Here is a 22,769-nt window from a genome sequence, read left to right on the forward strand (position 1 = left end):
TTAGACGGACACACTAGGTCTCCCTCTACAACTAAAGAGGAATACAACTACTTCAAAACAAAGGATAACTAGAAATTCCAGAAAATAAAACTACACGGAAGTCCAACATATGAAGTTATAAACCAGCGGTGCCATTTGGGCAGGTAAGAGTTAAAGAGGGCAGTGCTGTTTGCGGTGGCACCCGGAGCGGCGGGCAGCGAGGAGTCCTGGCTGCGCAAGCCCCTGGCGGTGCGCGACTCCGGTGCTGGGGAGAGCGGCCGCCGCATCGCCTTGAACAGTGAGGCCCAGGGGGGCGGGAGGACGGATCCCGGTCTCCTGGCTGAATAACTGTGTGAATCCATCTTGGAGCCCCGCCCCCAAAGAAAGCACCACAGGGCTGCGAAATAGGTCGCGGACAGGCAGGCGCCGGCCGGTCGCTGATTTGTGACGCGTACACAGGCACTGCCCCCGACAGCCAGCCCAAGAAAACAAAACGCATCTGTCAAAATGAGGCAGACAACTATAGAAATCCCGGTGGCGCAGCTCACCAGACAGCAGATAGAGAACCTGACAGATGAACAGATAAGAAACCTGTCAGAGGCTCAGTTCTGGGCCATTGTTATCAGGTGGCTTACAGAATTCACAAAAGAGCAGGAAAAAGATATGAAAGAAGCGAAAAACTTTCATAACGAAAGGAACAAAACCGCATACGAGACAGAAAGAAAGGAAATAAAATCCAGAGTTCATTTCAACAAACTGGAATATGGAGAAGGAACAAGCAGTCAACCAATGCAGCGAGAGGAAATGGGAAGCAACAATGAGAGGATCAGAAACCTCTGGGACAGCTATAAAAGGCCCAACATAAGAATCATTGGTTTGCCAGAGAGCGAGGAAGATGAACTAGAACTTGAAAAATTGAGTGAAAATATAATAAAGGAGAACTTCCCAGACTTGGAGAAGGGAATAGACTTGCAGGTCCAGGAAGCAAGGAGAGTTCCCAAGAGACTGGACCCAGGGAGAACCACTCCAAGACACATTATAATCAAAATGTCAAAAATTAAAGATAAAGAGAGAATCTTAAAAGCAGCAAGAGAGAAGAAAAGAATTATGTACAAAGGGGTCCCAATTAGACTATCAGCTGACTTCTCAAGGGAGACCCTACAGGCAAGAAGGGACTGGCAAGAAATATTCAAAGTAATGAAAATCCAAAACCTACAACCACGAATACTCTATCCAGAGAAATTGTCATTCAGAATAGAAGGACAGAGAAAGTGTTTCCAGGACAAAATAAAACTGAAAAGAGTTCATTAGATCCAAACCACTGTTATATGAGATGTTAAAGGGACTGGTTTAAAAAAACAGAAGCTAGGGAGATGAAACAAAGGCAAACTAAATAGGCAACGAGAGTGGAAAAGGAACTGTGGGTACGGGAAGCATATTGGGGGGAGGTCAACAGGGAGGGGGAATGGGGAAAGGGAGGGAGATGATATAGGAATTGGGGATCAAGGTAGGAGGGAATGGAATAGACGGAGAGAGGTTGGGAGGAACTGTATGCACAACTAATGGACATAATCTAAAAGGGGGGGACAACTGGAGGGAGGGGGGCCACCAGGTGGAGGGGAGCAGAGGGAAGGGAAATTGGCACAAATGTAATATTTTAATCAATAAAACACATTAAATCTGAAAAAAAAAAAAGAAAAAGAAAAAACACATTTTTAAAAATGAGGATGGTTTAAGAAACATCTGGGACAACATCAAGTGTTAACATTTGCTTCATAGGGATACCAGAAGGAAAAGAGAGAGCAAGGGATTGAAAACCTTTTTGAAGAAATAATGGCAGAAACCTTTGCTAACCTGGTGAAAGAAACAGACATACAAATCCAGGAAGCACAAAGAATCCCAAGCAAGAGGCCCACACCAAGACATGCAATAATTAAAATGCAAATGGTTAAAGACAAATAGAGAATCTTAAAAGCAGCAAGAGAAAAGCAGTTAGTTACTGAAAAGGGAGCTCCCATAAGACTATCAGCTGATTTCTCAACAGAAACTTTGCAGGCAAGAAGGGACTGGCACAAAATATTCAAAGTGATGAAAGGCCAAGATTACTCTGCCCAGCAAGGCTATCATTTAGAATTAAAGAAGAGATAAAGAGCTTCCTAAACAAGAAAAAGCTAAAGGAGTTTATCACCACTAAACCAGTATTATAAGAAATGTTAAAGGGGCTTTTTTAAATAAAAGAAGAGAAGGATCAAAAATATAAATAAAATGGCAATAACTACATACCTATCAACAATTACTTCAAATGTAAATGGATTAATTGTTCCAATCAAAAGACTTAGAGTGGTTAAATGGGCAAGAAAACAAGACCCATAAATATATTTTCAGATTTTAAAAATAGACTGAAAATAAAGAGCTAGAAAAAGATATTTCATGCAAATGAAAACAAAAAATAAGCTGGGGTAGCAACACTTGTATCAGGCAAAATAGACTTCATGACAAATGCTATAACAAGAGTCAAAAATGGACATTTCATCATGATGAAGGGCATATTCAACAACAGGATATAACCTTTGTAAACGTTTATACATGCAACATAAGTGCACCTAAATACATAAAACCAATACTGACAGCATTATTTACAATAACCAAGACACAAAAGCAACTTAAGTGTCCAACAACAGATGACTGGATAAAGAACATGTGGTACATATATATACAATGGAATATACTCAGCCATAAAAGAAGAACAAAATTTTGTCATTTACAATAACATGGAGGGACCCAGGGGCTATATTATGTTAAGTGAAATAAGTCAGACAGAGAAAGACAAACAAACAAAACAGAAACATACTCACAGATACAGAGAACGAACTGATGGTTGCCAGATGGCAGAGGGGTTCAGAGGCTAGGTGAAAAAGGTGAAGGGATTAAGCAATACAAATTGGCCATTAGAAAATAGTCATGGGCATGTAAATATAGTATGGGGAATACAGTCAATAATATTTTAATAACTATGTATGGTGCTAGGCAGGCACTTGAAATACTCAGGGAGATCACTTAGTATATTATTTAAATGCCTAAGCACTATGGTGTACACCTGAAATTAATATACTATTGTGTCACCTTGTGATTGAAATTTTTTTAATTTTAAAAGCTTCTTTTAAAAAGTTCTTCTAATTCTCATAATATTCCCTTTCTGTCCTATCCTATTCTTGTTACATGAATGCAAAATCTTCTATTATATCCTAGAGACAGCTGACCTTTTTTAAAGATTTTTTTTCTCCCTCATAAGGAAAGTTATTTTTCCCTCTTTATAATTTTGGTCTCTACTTTTTATATCAGCTGCCTTCTTCAGAAGTCTGACTTCTCACATTTAAGAGTGGGGAATTAAAAAGCTGATTGGCATCACTGTAGGAAGAAGACCTGCTGGGTCTTTAAGTCTTTGCTCTAGGGTTGCTCAAATTCCACAGAGAAGAATTTTCCCATATTCCAACATATAAGGGCAAGGGGTATCTGCCACTATCACTGGTTTAGAAATGAGCACCCTAAATGGACACAGTCAGTTTCTTCCCTGAAATTAGGCAAAGTGTACACTCTAAGACTGAAGATCTTCCTCTTAAATCCAAATAAAGGTGTGTCCAGCTTCAACTTCAGATTTCCAATTAGGAGTCAATAAATTATTTTCCTTTCTTAAGCCAGTGCTAATACACCATATTTTCATCTTCATTTTGTTTTACCAAACACAATAAATGTTAAACTTGTGCAACCAGAATTTGAAACACATTATCCAAACTGAAGAGAAAAAGCCAAACTTCATACCATAATAACAAAGCTGCCTTAGCATTAGAAATCATTTCTATCTCCCTTTATTAAAATGCAAGCTCCCACAAGTTTGCTATTTAGAAGGGCTCACTCTAGTAAACCTTAAATAATTATGATAAAAGAAATGCTGAATTTATTTTAAAGTCACCCAATTAACTAGCTCTTTCAAACTGCTCTGCCTTAAAGGAGCTCAAAAACCTCACAATTTTACTAACATACTCGGAATTTCAAGCTTGCCACTCTAAAATAAGTAAAGGTTTGCTGTCGTATTCAGTTGTTGTTTTTTTAATGACTCAAAAAGGGAATCTTCAAGCTGCAACCAAAGCAGAGGGAAAAGGGTCGGCTCCTTCAGAGACGCAGATGCGTTCCCAGGTCTCTGCTCTGCAAGGCTCCCGGCATGATGGCTGGAATCTAGGGGACTTTGGCTCAACTCTGCTGCGCCATCCCCGCTACTGCCAACCTGTGGCCACAGCCCACCTCAGCCCAGTCAATAAATCAAGAAATTTACAAGAGACTTCTGGCCAAGATGGAGGCCTAGATTGACATGTTCCGTCTCCCTCCACAACTAAGAAGGACTACATCTACCGCAAAACCAGAAATAACCAGAAGTTCTAGAAAATAAAGATACATGGAAGTCCAACATATGAAGTTATAAACAAGTGGTGCTCGTCTGGACGGATAGGAGGTGCGAAGCCAGGGCAGAGAGGTCAAGCTGTGCTGACGGTGGCAACTGCAGTGACAGTGGCAGGACAGCGATAAGCACAGATACCCAATTTAAAAAGATGCAAGAAACACCTGGGGTGCACCCCCAGCTGCAGACGTCAGCTCACGATTCCAACACTGGGGAAGGCAGACCCCTATTGCCTTGGACTGTGAGAGCCAGAGGGTGTGGGAACAGAGGAGGAGGCCTGCGATCTCTCAGTGGAGAGTGAACAGCAGGAATCCATCTTGGACCCCCACCCCCACTCAAAATGCCACAGTGTGGTGAGAAGGGTCGCCCAGTTGTGATGAGTGCACGGGCTCCGCACTCTATAGTGTAAGAGGTGTGACAGCCCCGACCAGGAAGCAAAGGTAAACACAAAGCTGTCAGGATGGCAGGGATCATGATAGAGATCCTAATCATGCAGCTGACCAGACAGCAAATATATGATCTAACGGAACAGCAGATAGGAAATCTTTCTGAGGCACAGTTCAGAGCTTTGGTTATGAGAATGCTTACAGACCTGATCTTAAACAAGACAGGGAAGGAATGAAGGCTAGTCTTGCTGAAATGAACAAAAACACATGCAAAACAAGTGGTGAGTGAAAGAAAACCAAGGATCAAATCAATAAACCAAAACACAGGGAAGGGACAAACAGTCAACCAGTGCAGAAAGAGGAAACAAAAAGTGAGGAAAATGAGGAGAGGATCAAAAACCTCTGGGACAGCTATAAGCGGGCCAACGTCTGAATCATAGGGATGCCAGAAGATGAAGAAGAACTAGAAATTGAAAAATTATGTGAAAAAATAATGAAGCAGAACTTCCCTAACTTGGAGAAGGAAATAGACTTACAGGTCCAGGAAGCACAGACAGTTCCAAAAACACTGGACCCAGGGAGAACCACTCCAAGACACATTATAATCAAAATGTCAAAAATTAAGGATAAAGAGAGAATCTTAAAAGCAGAAAGAGAGAAGAAGAGAATTATGTACAAAGGGGTCCCAATAAGACTATCAGCTGATTTCTCAAAAGAAACTCTGCAGGCAAGAAGGGACTGGCAAGAAATATTCAAAGTAATGAAAAGCAAAAACTTACAACCATGATTACTCTATCCAGCGAAGCTGTCATTCAGAATAGAGGGGCAGAGAAAGTGCTTCCAGGACAAAGTAAAACTGAAGGAGTTCATCAGATCCAAACCACCGTTATATGAAATGTTAAAGGGACTTGTTTAGGAGAAAGAGGATCTAAACTATGAACATTAAAATGAAAACTGTATCACAACAACCAAAGACAGAAGCTAGGGAATCAAAACAAAGGCAAACTAAGTAGGTAACGAGAGTGGGAAAAGAATTATAGGTATGGGGAACATTATGGGGGGAGGTCTGCAGGGAGGGGGAAGTGGGAAAGGGAGGGAGATGGTACAGGAATTAAGCATAGTAGGAGGGAGTGGAGTAGACAGGAAGATGTTGAGAAGAACTATATGCACAACCAACGGGCATGGACTAAGGTGGGGGACAACTGGAGGGAGGTGGATAACTGGGTGGAGGGGAACAAAGGGAAAAGAAATTGGGACAACTGTAACAGCATAATCAATAAAGCATATTAAAAAAAAAAAAAGAAATTTACAAACCAAGCTGTTTGAAATAGTCTTCCAGTGAACTCCAGGAATTCTTCTCAGTTAAAGATTTGACAATTAAAAAAAGAAAAGAAAGTGAATCTTCTCCAATAAAAAATAAAATGTGATGGTCTAAACTAAAAGCTTATGAAATTCCAGACATGCTCTAGCTGCCCTTGGAAATTTAGCCTGTCTACATCACAGAGAAAACAGCCTCATTTCACACTCCAGGAATTTCAAAATAAGCACAGGACACCTAATCTAAGCTAAAACCTTTTAAAATATTTCACTCAAAATGGAAAATCTCAGAGCATCCTGAAGGATGCACAACTGAATTTCTTCCCAAAACCTGATCTCTGAAAAATCATTCCTTCTATCTTCCTAAAAAGCAACATGCAAACAACAGCTTTGGATCACAAGAGTATCTGCAGGAACCATATTTGTAAATGGCTTTGAAGATAAAAAGCAGTGTCAAGTGCCAAGCGCTATTATCAAGGAGAGCTTCCTTCTATTTCTATTCACCCTGTCAGCCAGATCACTCTGCTAATAATGCCTGACTAAGCCCATCTCCTCCCCACTCTTACCAGCCAACTTCACAGACTCTCTTAAGAAACAGCCCCTGCCTGATTCCATCACCAAGGAGAGGCACTGAATCTTTGGGGCAGCAAGCTCATGGAAATTTGCCATCCCCCATATGCTCAGCTTGATTTACCTTGATTAGGACAGCAATTTACCAGGCATTTTTTCAGCCAGGCTTCATTGGTTTTCACTCTAAATAGATTGAAATCTGACACAAATTGCTGCCCCAGCATAAGAAATGCTAATTTTTTACAATCAGGTTCATACCTCAATACTGGGAAATACGATATGTTGGGGATAACAGGCAGTCAAGGAGTAAATTCCAGGGCTGGGGCAGTCTACTGCTCCCACAATAACATTCTGTGTCTTCCAATTCAGTTAACTGTCACCTCTTAACCTCCCAATCAAACAGCATGTACTACTCTCCAGTAGAGGAACTAAATCAGTTTTTCAAAATGGGCATGAGAAAAGTAAAAGTTTTCCATGTTCTGTGCTCAAAAGAGAAAACTCACCCTGGCTGGCATGGCTCAGTTGCTTGGACTGTTGTCCCATAGACCAAAAGGACATGGGTCCAATTCCGGTCAAGGGGCACAGCCCAGAAGGCAACGAATCAACTGATGTTTCTCACACACATTGATGAGTCTTTCTTTCTCTCATTCCTCTCTCTCTCTCTGTCTCTCTCTCTGTCTCTCTCTCTCTCTCTGTCTGTCTCTGTCTCTCTCTCTCCTTTCCTCCCTTCTTTTCACTCTCTCCCTTCCTCTCGAAAAGCAATGAAAAATGTACTCAGGTAAGGATAAAAAATAAAGAAAAAGAGAAAACCCAGTCCAGGTGCAGATTAGCTGTATACCATCTTGGAAGTTGATTTATGTATTTACTATTTACCTACAAATTATTTATGTATTTTTTAACTACTTATTTACTTTAAAGAAGGCTGAGGCCTCCAAATACCCAACTAAATCCTTTTAGGTGTTTAAGCCATAGATATGCCTATAAAATGGGGCATAAATCAAATTTTACAAATTATATCATTTAACTGCATGATAGAAGTTTACTTCATTGGAGTTCAACCACCAATCATGCAAAGTCAATAAAAACACCTTAATTGACTCTGATTAGTAAGAACATGGGACATGTAACCAACTCAGCAGGGGATGGCAGAACACCAGCTTTTGTACAATATTATAATATAGCTACTGCTTACAGAATACTTTTGGCTTTTTAACCACCACAAGCAACCCTGTTCTCATCTGAAAACCACAGCAACTGCTATGCTGTGAAGTCGCACCTCCCACGCAAACATTTCTGGCAATCAGGTTTTCACTCACCTTCTTCGTTAAAACTGCGTATGTATAACAGGGAGAATAATAGAGCATCCACTCATATGGAAGAGACTTCAAAAAGGAAATATTCACATGGTCTGAGCTGGACCCTAAAAGCGTTCATGAAAGAGGTGAGTTAGGCCCAAAATGCCCGGCTGGCTCCTCAAAGACTTAATGGAATAAACTACACAGAGCCACTCTAGTTCATACAGCAGAGGTCGAAAAGGAGAAGACACTGTCTTGTACTTCACAGCTAGCTAGGAGGAAAAAGCATATTTAAGTTAGTTTTCAAGACAATGAATGACAAGGGCCAAAGCTCCAGGCTCTAAATACTGTTATTCCTGCTGGAGCCTTTCTCCTGCCTGCAAACAGAACTTCAGCTGCAGAACCACGACTGGTATGTTTGATCCCAGAGCTGGCTGTTTTTCAGGAATAGTGCTACAGGGAATGGACCAGGGGAGAGGTGAGCAGAGGAACACTGATGTTGCTCCACATCCATCAGCTTTTACTTAAACATTGGCATTCAACTGTTGACATCTCCTTACCTAAAATCAAAGAAGCACACTTGGCAGGGATTGGTTACGCCAGTTGTGAGGCCCTGAAGCAGCTCAGAAAGTCAGCTTCACTATGAACCATCCCCAGCTGCATTCTGCCCATTTTTTTGTCTATTTAATTAGTACACGGACGCTAAAGTTTCTAGGGACACTGTGGGTGTGATGTACACCTCCTGCCTGCCCTCTGCTCAGCTAGGAAAGCTCTGGCCAAGGAAATGCCTGAATAAAGCACCAATTCCTGCAGAATGTCACCTGCCATCAAATAAGTATCTGAAAAATCACTCACAAAAACAAAAATTAAAAAACCTGGGAGGTAAGTCTCTGAAACATATCTTTTTACACACTTGGAACATTAAAAGCCTCTTCATTGGACCAAATGGAAAATTGAGGTTGTGAACTACAAAGTCAAATCAGGACATAATGTGCAGGATGAGCACTGCAGTGTTCAAAGACCCAAATCAGGTTGCGTGTTGGCAGAAATGTTAGAAGATCCACCTCAGTCCAAATGCTCAAAGTGAGATACATCCTACAGCCTTCAAATAAAGCTGGAGTGGTGACTGTACATCTGTTGCTTGTTCATTGGCAAATAAAAGACTATTGCGGAAGAATAAGTATGATTAAAAGCAGATGAAGTTTAACTTTACGAGTTAATATCAACAAGGACGTTAATTAATGAAACAAGTAGACTCTGGAAAAGTAAACGTTTGCCCTCAGGATTTATCATTGTCCTCATGACCTGTGTCCTCCTGTTCACGCATGTACAGGTAAACTATCATCTCCCAATAAACTCTCTTCCTCCCAGGCATCTCCATTCCAAGGGGCCTCTTTCCCAATTCTTTGCCCTCAGAAAGGCAAATCCAGTTTCTTTCCTGCAGAAATGAATGAAAACACATCAGTAATCCAACGTAAATTTTGGCAGAATGCTTTTCCCTCCATCCCCCTTGATATTTCCTGTTCCTATTTCCACTCATTTTATGGAACATTCTCCAAGCTCTCTGCAATGCTTGAGAAGCAATGCATCTCTTTCAGAGAGAGCAGTGACTGGAAAGCTGTTTAGAACAGTCTAGTATGAATCTCTGTCTTTTTTAATTGAAAAACTCCAACCTACACCATGCACCAAGGAGCATCCATTTATATCAAATGACAGATCGCCTTTTCTGAAGCATGCTCAGTGAGTGTTTTTGCTTAGTACATAGACAAAATGACTATTGCTGGGTATATAACATTAAAAAAAAAAAAAAGAGGGAAACATCCTTTCTAATGTGAAGATGGGAAAAAGGAAAAACTGACTGCAAGCACACATGCTTCCTCTGCAACTATTAAGCATGTACTTTATACAAGTCAGGGGTATCACAGCAAACACGTCTTTTACCTTTTAAAGCAGGTTTTTAAGATACATTTGTATCTAGCAAGAATTCTACCTTGCCATTTGCCAGAGGAAAATTTGAAAACAGGAGGTTGGTGAATGAAAGAAAATGACTTAGCCAAGGTCACATGAAACACTTTGAGCCACTGGTTCACTAACCATCAGACTGTAGCTTATCTACCCCGTACCTAGTGCACTTTCTAAAATAATGCCAAAGCCAATTTCTATAAAAAGTCAACTACTTTGATTTGGCAAAACTAGACTTTTTCTCCTGTGTTTTAAAGTACGTGAAATTAATTTCTGTTCATATGGCATAAAAAGATCTAACTTGCCAGCTTCAAGCTTTACCAGAGGAAAAGTCTACAACCAGCTGGTGAACTCAAAAGGGGCACAAGCTAGATAGTGCTTAGTTAGGTCTCCCCTAAAGGACAGCCTTGGGGATCTGGTTTTCTACAACAGAAGAAAATAATCTAACAAAAGATCAAAATCTTAGGTGAATCTAAAAGACTATGCTCTTCAGTGGCCAAAACTATTTAAAAGGGAAAATCCTAGCTCTCTTCCCCAGCTTCCCATAATGTCATTTTTTCCCACTCTTCCACTTCTTTCACAACTTGAGAATGCTTATTTTTTTAATTTAAATTATATTTTATGGTTTATGCTATTACAGTTGTCCCAATTTTCCCCCTTTGTCCCCATCCCCCAATTATTCTTTACTCAAGATGAAATTTCAGAAATTCAACACTTTCCAAATCCTTAATGGTCAATTTACAGGACAGTGAACAATTTTCCATCCCAACCCAGGGACACCAGGTAGTTTCACTTCTACATTTAAAAACAGTGATTTAAGCTTCCTTTAAAAGCTCTCTTCTCCCACGGCCATCGAACTAAATGCAAAAAGAAAATGCTCTAGTCTTACTTTATTTCAAATCAAATATGAAGAAAATTTCTATTTGTATGATCTTGTGTAACCTATCCAAAGACTCAATCCTCTTATCAGCAAAATAAAGATTACAACACTCACCTATAAAGATTAAATAAGGGGATGTACTTCACCGCGGCAGGCACAGTGTCCCACATAGTGAGTAACCACTACACTGTAGCTACAGTTTTAAGATGATATAAGCCTAGGAGCTACTTCAGGCTCTCTGAAGTCTCATTCTCATCTGTAAAGTGGTAATGATAACACTCTCATCAAGTAAATGACATACAAAGCAATAAGAGTGACTGGCCAACAGTAGATGCTTAAATAAGTAATTATTTTTACTTTTAACATTATTCAAAGTAAACAGGTAATTCCAAATCCAAATAATTCCACAATCCTTTCACTGTTAATCCCTAGACCTATCATCCAAGTGTCTAGTTTTTAACTGAGCACCTATTTCAATTACATTGAAAATGAGACTTCATGAAAACTTGCACTTGGAATTTCAAACTCCTGTATTATACCTTAAAGTGCTGCCATTCATACTTCAGTTTTGACTTAAATGGAAAACAACAGCAGCAGCAGCAACTTGCCAACGTTAGAAGAAAGTAGAGAAGATACACTTTAATAAGGCTTTGTAAGATCTTTTCTTAGCCAATGAAACTTCAAGGGGGAAAAAAGTCACAGGATAAAAATCTGTTTCATCTTCCCATCTCCCACCAGCTCCAAATCTCTCTTCTGTAGTCAACTGCTGACATCATTTGCCCTACTTTGCAGAATTCCCCAAATGATTTAACAAGTGCTGTATCTACCAAAATGTGTCATTTCTGTTTTTAATAAAATCAAAAGGAATGAAACAGAAAAGCACAGTGGATTTTTTCTTTAATCAATGTCAAAGACATCTATCTCATCACAAGAATGGAAACCTAAGTGACAAGAAACTAAAATTTTGATTAGTGAGTGGCATCTTATCAGCAACACAAGGGACCCTAACTCTCAGTGTGTGGTGAGGTAATAACATTCTCTGAAATTCACTGCCAGCTAACCATTTGGGGACTATGATGGTGGCATCTTCTAACCAGAACACTGTTGAACTGGTTTTCAAAGCCAATCCTTAAGAATTTCATTTGGTAACTTTATATAAATCATACAACACTCCTTGTTATACTGCAAGTTCTAAATCGACTATCTTCCCTTATTTATATCATACAGTTCTGATCGTAAACATCTTGTTTACACTGACTTCAACACAGCCAACACTTGTTCTAGCCAAAAAGATCGTTTTTCTTATGAATTGTCCTAGGAAATTTTTAGTCGTACAAAGAGAGGAAATACTGCCTAGTGAACCAACATAAAGAGGGGAAATGTAAAATGGAAGGTCAGATCTGATTATTTTACTCACTGTGTTACCAGGAGGCTGAAGTCATCCACCCACACTACAAATATTAGTAAATAAGGTCCACTCACTCACCCTATCAGGAATACTGGAGTATAGACAGCTACTGAAAATAGGCCTTTCTAATCCTATGAATTATCAGAGCAACCTCAGCCAGGTATTCTTTAGGGTTTGTATTCAAAGACATGCTAACCTAACCCATGCCCTACATTTGTGTATGCCTCAATCTTCTCTATGCCTCACCTTTTCCAGAGCAGGAATGAATACATGACCCTACATGGAGCTTAAGTCACTTGACAATAACAGCACTTCTGCATAGTGAACTACAACCCACTATTTCACAAATATCATCTTGAGCCAGTGTCAAACAAGGCAAATAGTGTTTTCACTATACTTTGCAGACATGAGTTCAAAAGATGAATCAGTTGGCCATGCCTGCAGAGATGTGTTGAATCACAGATTTTTCCCCCAAAAGAAGCATGGCTATCTTTGAGTGAGATTTCAGTCCAATGCATTTCTTTTGTAGATAAGGAAGATGAGGCTCAGAAAGCTGACATCATTGGTCCAACATCACACAGCTAGAAAAAATCAATCTCTGAAACCAGAAGCCACGCCTGCTGATTCTGTCTTCTCTTCTCCGTCAGGAATCTTCCATTCAATATAGAGTTGTTAGATCCTGGACAACCACACTGAAAGCACAGGCTGACTTTCTGTTTGTTGTGACAAACATAATTTCTCTAATTTTGTTTTATTTGTAGAATGAGGATAGTAAGTTGTATGGGCCCTGAGAAAGAAGATACCTACTTAGAAGAGTTCCTGGTGGCTAAGTGGGCTCAAATTTTTAAAAAACAGAGCCCAGCCCTGACCTGTGTGGCTCAGTTGGTTGGGCGTCATCCTGCAAAGCAAAGGGTCACTGATTCAATTTCCAGTCGGAGAGCGCATACAAGAGGCAGCACATTGATGTTTCTCTCCTTCTCTTTCTCCCCTCCTTCCCATCTCTCTAAAGAAATAAATATTTAAAAAAAAACAAAACAAAGAACCTAGAAGCCATATCTACACAGGAGCATCTCACAAAAACTGCAGTTCAGGGAGAAGCCTTCAGTGTGTTCCTGCCATCTAAGCCAGCCCACATAAAGGAGTTCCTGGAATCCTATTTCAGCCAGTAGGTAGCTATGCAGCGCTGTCTCTATCAACTCTTTCACCGACCAATCAGGATAGCTCTGTTCTGACCAATCAGGACAGTGCCTTCTGTACCAATCAAACTTCAAGGATTTGGAGTCCTCATTTGCATTATGTTGGACCAATCAGGGACCAGGGGCAAGGACTTCTGTCTATATAACTCAGCTGCCCTCTGGTTCTGGGAGTAGACTTTGGTTTCCATGGAAGACTGTTATAGGCTGAAATGAAACACCAAAGATGTCTTGCTGACTGGGAGCAAAGCAGACTAGGGAAGTGCAGAGCAGAGATGTGTAGCTAGAGAGGCGTCTGACTCCAAGGTTGGGTCACAGCCCTGCTGTTTTCACAGCCTGCTGTGAACTGTTCCACAGACAGCCTTACTGTATCACAACTGAGCTGTTTTGCAATAAGTTTCTTCATTGCACCCCAAATTGGGGATTCCTATTGGTGCCAACAGTTGCTACCAAGGTGATACAGATGAAAGAATAGTTAGGAAAAAAACACAAAATGTGCCTTGAATTACAGATTTTAATTTCACTTTGGTACAAGAACGTCTTATATGTTCTTTATGATCACTACACTGTTAAGTGAAATCCAAATACACCAAATAGTGAAATACTAATAAATGTCCAAACTCAGAATACTGAAACTGGAGATCATTCAAATCCCACAATAGACCACATTTGTTCAAATTACTGGAAAAAAAAATTCTTTTACTTCGATATCCTGGCAAAAACTTTTAAGCTTAAGTGTAGGCCCTGCCAAGTCTGCATTTTCATATACTGGCTTCTTAACTCCCAAAAGCATTGTATCAATTAAATGGAACTTTCGTTCACTTACTGCTCTGAGCAATGTTCTCATTGCCCAGCATTTCTTCTCAGGTTGGACAAGTCCTGTGGGGACACTGGCATGTAGGGAAAGGTAGAAAATGCCACCTCAGCTAGAGTGGCAGAAATGGGATTTGATAAAATGATTCAACACTCCGAGGGCAGCAAGGAAAGGTCTTGTGGCAAAAGGGAACAGAGAGGAGAGGCCAATCCTGAGATCACTAATACTTTCCACTGTCTTAGAGAACTTATGCACTTATGCAAAATTCTTCTCATTAAATCAAGAATCGTGAAGCTGGTTGTTTATACCTAACATGGTTTTTTTAAAAATCAGTCCATAATTTCAGCTAGAAAACAGGAAAAGCTCTCTCACAAATGACTCCTATCATTATTCAAATTTGAAATTTGTGTCCCAGCAGGGTAGTCTCTTTGAAGTTCACAGTGCTGGTGCCCTATTCTAAAGGAAAATTAGTTCTCAACTTAGCATGTCTCAGCGGTCACTTCTAGAGCAACATGCTTCAAAACAGGGTGGTTTATGACACTCTTCTCTAGAGTAGGGGCCGTTGAATCACCCTGCCAGGGAGGAGTGGTTTACACAGGCCAGGGGAAGGGGTTCTGTGCACAGTACACAGTTTGGTAGGGGACCGGAAGGCTTCTGGTGTGCAAGGGTGTGTGTCCTTGTCTCTACCAACCCGTTTTCAAGCAAGCAGCCTGGTCCCTTAAACAAGCTAAGATAAAGATCTGAGATAGTATTTATTTACGGAAGAGAGGAAGTAGAGTGTGTGTAAATTTAATGCTTAGCAGGGAGAAAGTAGCAGATCTATCTCAAAGGAGAGCCTGGCCAACAATTCCTTCTGACCACCAAGGCCTCTTCCGTCCCCCACTTAACCTGCTCGCTCCATCACTCTCCTCACCCCCAAATGCCTCCCCAGGATAAGAGGCGGAATTTAAGCCTATTTTTACGTTTCCTCCGAACTGGTAAAACATGGATCCATTTGCTTGGTGTAGACACACCAATCGGTCTCCCAGGTCCCTGGGCTATGGTGCAAGGGTGGAGAGGGGAAGAAAAAGTGGAGGGCAACGGCGATGGATTCGGATTCAGGTAAGGTCTATCCTAGTCAAAATCAGTTTCCAACCAGCGGGTTTGGATCCACCGCGGCACCGCCGCTGGAGCCGACAAACGACAAAACAGAGCACAGGGTCTACAGTCTCCGGAGCCGGGGATGCACTTGGGGCCGGGAGTCCGAGACCTCGAACGCACCCATAGGGTGCAAGGGAAGCAATGCAGGGGACGCCAGGGTAGGAGAGAAGTCCGACTACTGCACTGAAAAAGGAACAAGAATATACACGGCCAGCCCTTGGCGCCCTGCCCTTCCCGGAATCCCACCCAATTCTAGAAACCCACAGATCCCGAAAATTCCGAAAGCGAAACTGCGAGCAGGTCTTCAGAAGTTTGGGAACCATCTCCCAGGCTTCCCAGCATCGTCTCCGCTCTCCGACATTACAAATGCCTTCAAGGACAGGCGCCCCGGGAGTGGCGATCGCTCCCACACGGCCACCCTCCAAGTGCCCCTCCGGGGCACTTTTCTCCGTTTTTTACCATAAAGGTCCCCGGCCCTGAGCCACCAGAGCGCCCCGAGTCTCCTCGCCCCGTGTACAGAGCGGTGGTCGGCCGGGCTCCTCCTGCTTCCCCCACAATAACGGGAAACTTGGGGCCAATGAAAATCCTGTGGAATGTTCTTTGTAATCGGTTGTGCGTTCACTTCCACGGCAAAGCTCGGTACAAAATCGCGGGTTCGGAGGCGCTGGAGGAATTGTATGCTTGTCAATGGCTACGTCAGGAGGAGGAGGAGAGGGGTTCCGGGTGAAACTGCAGTTTACAAGCGCAGAGCCATTTTAGCCTGGTTTCCACTTCAGCGAAGCCCACAAGAGAGCTGTCCCCAAGAGGACGCGCTGGTAGCGCAAGCTGGAAACTCCCAGGACGCGTCGTGCGCTCGGCCCCCGGAGGCGGAAGGCATCTTAGCTAAGTGTCGCCCATTGCTCATCCTCGCCTCCCATGTGAGAGGGAAAATCTGCCTGCAGGTTCTCCAGTTCCAGTGACGCTTACCCCGACCACCATGCGCGGAACACCGCGAGGGACAGGCATCTCAGACAGCGCGGCGTCTAAGTGGGAAGGACGAGATGATCTTATCGATCCTCTCCCCACTCCCAGACCCCTGCAAATGCCCAAAGACCAAGTTACGGCGTTAACTACAAACCAAACTGTCTCGGTGCACTTGACAGATGTGCCGTCAGGTTCACCAGCCCAGGTTGGTCCCTGGACAAGCCAGCGCCAAGCCCCGGGGACCGTGAGCAGCCGCCACATGGCCCGGGTCCCCCGGGTCCCTCTCGCTGCCACGCCGCGCAACCTCCGCTCGGCGGCAGCGTCCTGGCCACTGGCGACCCCTGTTGGGGACCCTAGTCCACAACTAAGCGAGCTCGTGTTTGCTGGCTTTCCCTCGGGCTCCCCTTACAGGCTTCGACTTTGCCCCCAGACTCCAGTCTCAGAACCCTCCCCAACCCCGGATGCCAGCCCCCCCAACCCCCCTTACCTTGCCACCCACTCAAACCACAAGGTGACAGCCCCGCCTGCTAGCTGGGAGGACGCCAATCTCCGATCCAGCCCTCTAGGAGCCGAACTTGGTCAAGAGATACTTTCTTACTAGAATGCTTTCCCCATCCGCAACTCCAAAGCAACTCCTCGCCTGGACCCTACACGCTTTTTGGCAGAGGTCCGGATGTCCCTGCCTTTCTGCCGTTCCACTGTCACCCCCCACCCCACGCCATGGCCGCAGGACCCCCACCTCCCACCCCACCACGGCGTGAAGGGTAGTAGGAGCCACTGCTGACTGCAGCGAACCCCCATGCATGCATACACACGACTCCACAGGCGTCTGCAACCCGACTGCACCCAATACCCTGGACCTTTTCATAAGTCCTTTAAAATAGCACCTCCTCGCTTCACTTACCCCGGGCTTTACCGCACAGGATCCAGCATACAGAGAGAGAAAAGCTAGCGCGAGAACTCCTCACATAAAAAGCCGAAATAAATCATTCCTTCTGCCCTTATGTATTTTGCACCACGTGTCAGCAGTTTGTCACGTCAAACCATGGCAGGGTCTGGTTCCAAGATGCACGCGTATACACACTGGGGCGGATATCTTTAACACCGCCCCCGGCACCCCGCAAGGGCACACACAGATATGCGCACTGATCCAAAAGCACACAGCCGTTGTGCTTGGATGCCCCAGTCCCGGCCAGCGACACCGCTTTCCTCTGTAGCAATGGACTGGACACGCAGACTTTAACCACGGAAAAAAAGAGGGCATCTAATTTCCTCTCCTTGTTCCCACTTAATTCGCTAAAGCAGCTCCTGGAGTAGCCAAAGAGAGTCGAAATTAAGGGATGGCAACTCCAGCGGGGTTTTTTCCCACTTCAAAATCTTTATTTTCAGTTTTTAAAAGCCACCTTAGCCCGCCATATTGGAACTAGCACGGTTTCTAAATACTCCTCCCCACAGTTTCTTAGAGCGTCCAAGAAAACACAAGTACTGATCGGGCTCTGGATGTGTGTCCGGGCTCTGGATGTGTGTCAGGCCACCGCGAATCAACCACTTCCCACACCTAAGGCTCTCCTTTCCCGGCTTAAACCCCTCTGTCACCCCTGGTCAACATCAGTAAGTATATCCAGCAGTTCTTACAGTTGGTTTTTTGTTTTGGGGTTTTTTTCTTTTTCTTTTTCTTTTTTTTTTTTTTTTGGCGGATTTTTTACACACACACACACACACACACAAATAACTCCAAAGCCAGGATAAATTAGTAATTTTGAAAGGAGGTCACTGAAGAGTAGACAACAGGAAAGCCCCAAGTGACAGTATATTACTTTAAAAAAAGAAGAAAGAACAAAAAGATCGTCCTTGCCGGAGCACGCTCCGAAACTACTACTGACAATTTCATTTCAGCTGCAAAGGTAAATGTTTCCAAGGGGGCGATTCCAAATGTACATGTGTACCTATTTTTCATCCTGGATGGCTGGTCTCCGTTCCTCACCCCACCATCTCCTTTCCCCCAAACACACACACACACACATACACACCCCCAAAAAGAAGAAAGAGACCCCAGCGAGGAGGAGGAGACGGGGAGCGCCGGGTAGTAAGAGCCGCTGCCTTGCTAAAAAGAGCGCAAATGAAGAAGGTGGGCGGCGGGAGGGGGTCAGCTTGCACACAGGGAAGAGGGCACTTTGCAACTACTGACGGACTCCCGGAAGGCCGGGCTTTTCAAAGCAGAGGGACGAGGGGGAAGGGAACAGAGGAAGCAAAAATGACAACCCGGAGCGCAGAGCGTAGTTCGGGGCTTCGCTCAAGTGCTGTCGCTTTCTCCTCCTGCCTTTCTCTTTCGTTCCTCTCCCTCCGCACCCCCTCCTCCAGTCACCCGAGGTTCCCTTTTTTTATAAGCTGGGGGGGGGGGGGGGACTGACCGGCGCACTCAACCTGCGGGTCAGAGGACTGCTGGCGGGGTGGGCTGGGCGTGGGGCAGTGCGGTGTCCTACCTGGTGAAGTTCGTCCTCCCCTCGGCGAGGACCAAGGCCCCGGGCGCCAAACGCGAGGACGTCAGCTTAGCTCGTTGGCTCTGCCTGGCTGCCGCTCGCTCTGCCTCGCTCGCTCCCCGCCCGCCGCCTCCCTCGCGCGCCCGCTCGGGTCCTCCGACTCCCACTACAGCCTCATTCCAATATGGCATCCTCTCTGTGCGCATGCCCGGCACTCTTTTTTAAGATTATTATTTTGTGTGTGTGCAGCGAACTCCTTCAACGACCTTTTCCAGCGCTTGCAGAATGTCTTAAGCCAATTAGCCTGCGGGACGTTCTCGAATCCTTCCTCGGCCCCCGCGCCTGGGCGCGCACATGCACACACACACGCACATACACATACACACACACACACACACACACACACACACACACATTTTATGTTCACACGGCCCACTCCCCTTCCTCCTTTCCTTGATCTCCCTCCATACACAATCTGCAGAAAGTTCACATCACAGGCTTTTCCGCAAACCCATCTGCGTGAAAATCTGGGCACACTCCGCATCTCACTGGACACTTTTCTCGTTTAACAATTCCTCGTTCGACCAAGGGCACAAACTTGCGCTTTATCCGCTGATGCTGGTTTGGACCAACGGGAAAATCAATGTTCTGAGCCACCTTTGCCCCTCCCATTGCACCCCACCCTACACTTAAATTGAGTCTTTTCTATTGAGATTAAAATGTTTCCTGGTCCCATAGGGATGGCGGGAGGGTGCCAGGGAGGGAAACGAGTCCCAAGGTGAAGAAAATTAAGTTGGGGCTGCTCGGCGAGCTTGCTGCTGCGATCTGCAAGGGTTGGGTAGGACGCAGTTAACAAGGGTCGCCACAGCGTCTCCTGGGGCAATGGCCCGGCCGGGGTGCCCAAAGAGGCTAGCTATTGTAGGGTGAGAAAAGAATCCTACCCCAGTTAATGTGGTCTTTGGTAACTGTTAGAATAAAAAGGCAGCGCTGCTGGGAGCCGGATAAGGTAACTGCCCTCGTGAGCGGGTCCGCGGGCGGGCTCCTTGCCTGGGGCGTGGAAGGACAAAGAGGAGCTCCCTGGGCCTAAGGCACGGTGGTTGGGCAAAGACTTAACGAAATATCTCCAATTCGGAAAAGCTGATGACGCATGAGTGGGCAAGAACGAGAACTTCTGAAGGTGGGCTTCGCTGTACTAAAGAGCAAGAAGATGCTGACTGAGGGCTGTAATTTATTTCCCTGGGAAAGGGAAAATGGATACGTTTCTTCAGGGGATAAAATTAGCCAGAGTCTCCCAATTCTGTGTCAACCTTTTTTCTACGAACCCCTCACGCGATACCCCTCCCCAGGCCCGGGAGTTTCAAGAATACTGCGCGGTGCCCCGGGTTCTGGTGCGTTCACAGCTCCTCCCACCCTCCCGCGCCCCGCCAACCCCCTCGTGTCCTCACGGACCTAGGATCTTCAGATCCACAAGTGAGATCCGTGAAGGAGAGGAGGACGCTCGGAAGGGCTGGGGACTGGGCAGGGACCCAGGGATGGAATCAGCGAGGCAGTCTGACTGCGCACTGGACCAGTGGGAGTCATGCCATGTGCATTCTTTTCCCCGACGTAAGGGCCCTAGCTGATCTAGAAGAACCGCAGGAGGAACGTGCCCGGAAACAGCTCTCGCCAAGCCACGATGTCGGCGGATTGATCCTGTGCATTAATCGCAGAACTCAGAGATCCTCTGAGGATGTCCAACACCGTGAGACCCCCACGCTCTGGGGAAAGCATATATCCTTTTATCTTGTAGAGCACTATACGACAAATAAAACGCCTTCCAGTCACACCTCAATCTGGGGTGTCACCTCGAAACCCAAAAGTCAAGCAACTCACACAGTTGAAATTCTAACCCAAGACGGCTTCCCCTCCAGCTTCCGTGCCCCCTCCTCTTGGAGACACCGTGCCGGTGCCCCGAGCTTTTTAATTTGAAGGTCACCAAAGGCAGAGACGCCTCAGACCAACAATTCCCAGTCCATGCACCTTAACCCTCTCACCTGCAGCCCTGAACTGCCTCCCTCCGTGTCAAGGGACCGCTCCAAACTGAGTCCGATGGACGAACTGCTACTCCGAAGGATCCAGAATGTAGACCCTATAAAGACTCCTTGGTTCTATCTACCCCTGGGTCTCACAGGTCCAAGGCACCTCTTCTCGCTTCTTCAACAGGCAACCTGGCCGGCAGGAAGAGGGATTTACAGCGCGGGAGACCCAACCCGCGCACCCTTCCCCTCGAAGGGGTCACCGGCTCAAACACTGCGGAAGCACGGGAGAGCGCGGCAGCCCTAAGGCTCTGAACGCAAAGTCTGCTCCAACCAGCCTGGCTCCAGTCCCAGGCTGCACCAGCAGCGGAGGCGGTGACCCCGCAGGCGGTCGCTGTTTGCGCCCCTCCCACCTGCGATCCAGAACTCGGAGTCCCTCTCAACCCTTGAGGAGACAGAAGATCTCTATTCCTACCCTCTACCGCTTGGAACTTCCCGGCGGCTCCCATTTAGGGAAAGAACGCGTATTCCCTCTCCACCAGCTGTGGCTAGGAGAGAGGCAGCCAGCCATTGCGTTGTCTCCAGGTTTGTTTACAGGTTGTAAGTCATTATTATGCACGGAATGTTATTTCATCAAAATATAAAACATGCAAAAGAACACTAACCCCTAACTTGATGACAGTGTAAACATTATGTTCCCATTCCTCTAAAGTGAATCTCTATGTTTTTGGTACCTGAGTATAACTGTCCATGTGTCTAAGAAAGTGTGGAGGAGTTGGATTTTTTTGTACCTACTATGATAAAGAAATAAGATCATGAAGCTCAACGTTGCCAATGGTGAAACTTCTTGAAATGTGTCAACCTTCTGCTTTTGTATTTTTCTACATGACTTCTTAAAAGTTTCTTAGCTTTCTTTTTTGTATTCTCCCTTCATTCTCCTTTATCCAAGGACACCAATGAAGCAAATGAAAATTGGTTAGAAGACTCCCTGAGGCAATTAAAGCGGCCCCTTCATCCCACTCCAATACCTTCCAACTTTCATTTTTATTTCAGAACCAGACACTTTAGGGATATAGGTATCCAGATGTAGAATCCACCCTAAATCAATTAAAGATAAAGAAAAAAAAATCCAGTATTGTTAGCCAAGAAAAAAAACCTGATAAAAACTGAATATTTCAAAGAAAAAAGGCATGATACATTCCAACTCAGAAAAAATTTAACCATGTAAATCTCATGACTGAAGCCACAAGATTGCTCTATACATTTTTAATATTAACTTAAAATCTTGGTAAAAAAAAGCTTTTGGTCACACCAACTAACTGTAACTGTCATGTCATTGCTAAACAATGGTTAAACTGTGAATTTCATCACTTTTAAAATGAACCTATACATCTAAGTTATACCTTCAAGGGACTTTGGAATTCTTTCATATGACTGAGGCTAAATTATATAAACTATTAAAATTACATTTGTTAATTGCAAAATATTTAGATGCTACTTCCACTTGCTTGGTGATACAGCACAAATTAGAAATAAAAAATAACTTGAAACATTTCTCTGTCATATTATGTGTGTTCCTAAGTATTGCTTTACAAACATTATTTCAGAAGAGTCCAAATTATATGCATATTATTTATCCTACTTATATTAAAGACATATGGTTACTTAAAATCTTGGTGCAATGATCTTCATACCAAGAAAATGTTGGTCGACTTTCTCATAATTATTTCATATTTAACCTATTATTTCCCACTGAGAAAAGGGAATGCCCTAAAGATAAACCATTATGTTTTCTTCATAGAAGAAATTTCTCATGAGATATTAGACATTACTTGCTAAACAGAAAAACAGAAAGGGGAAAGTCTCCTACAAAGCCCCCCAAATAATCAAATAGTTGAAGAATTTATGCAATCT

At 44.1% G+C, this 22,769-nt stretch overlaps 1 protein-coding gene across 2 annotated transcripts in view; it reads right to left on the minus strand.

Moving 5' to 3' along the window:
• The window catches only part of SFMBT2 (Scm like with four mbt domains 2), a 215,970-nt gene extending 195,010 nt beyond the window's left edge, over nucleotides 1–20,960 (minus strand). The window contains exon 1 of one of the 2 annotated variants that reach the window (XM_090268004.1): nucleotides 20,874–20,960. The gene's annotated coding sequence lies outside the window, so the exon portion shown is untranslated. Of the gene's footprint in view, nucleotides 1–18,843; nucleotides 18,943–20,873 lie in introns of those variants that run through there. The other variant, XM_090268003.1, reaches the window with a different exon arrangement.
• Nucleotides 20,961–22,769: the final 1,809 nt, after the last annotated feature.

This window comes from Furipterus horrens, unplaced genomic scaffold (genome assembly GCF_987537825.1).
Source record: "Furipterus horrens unplaced genomic scaffold, mFurHor1.1.pri manual_scaffold_2, whole genome shotgun sequence".
NCBI lineage: Eukaryota > Metazoa > Chordata > Mammalia > Chiroptera > Furipteridae > Furipterus > Furipterus horrens.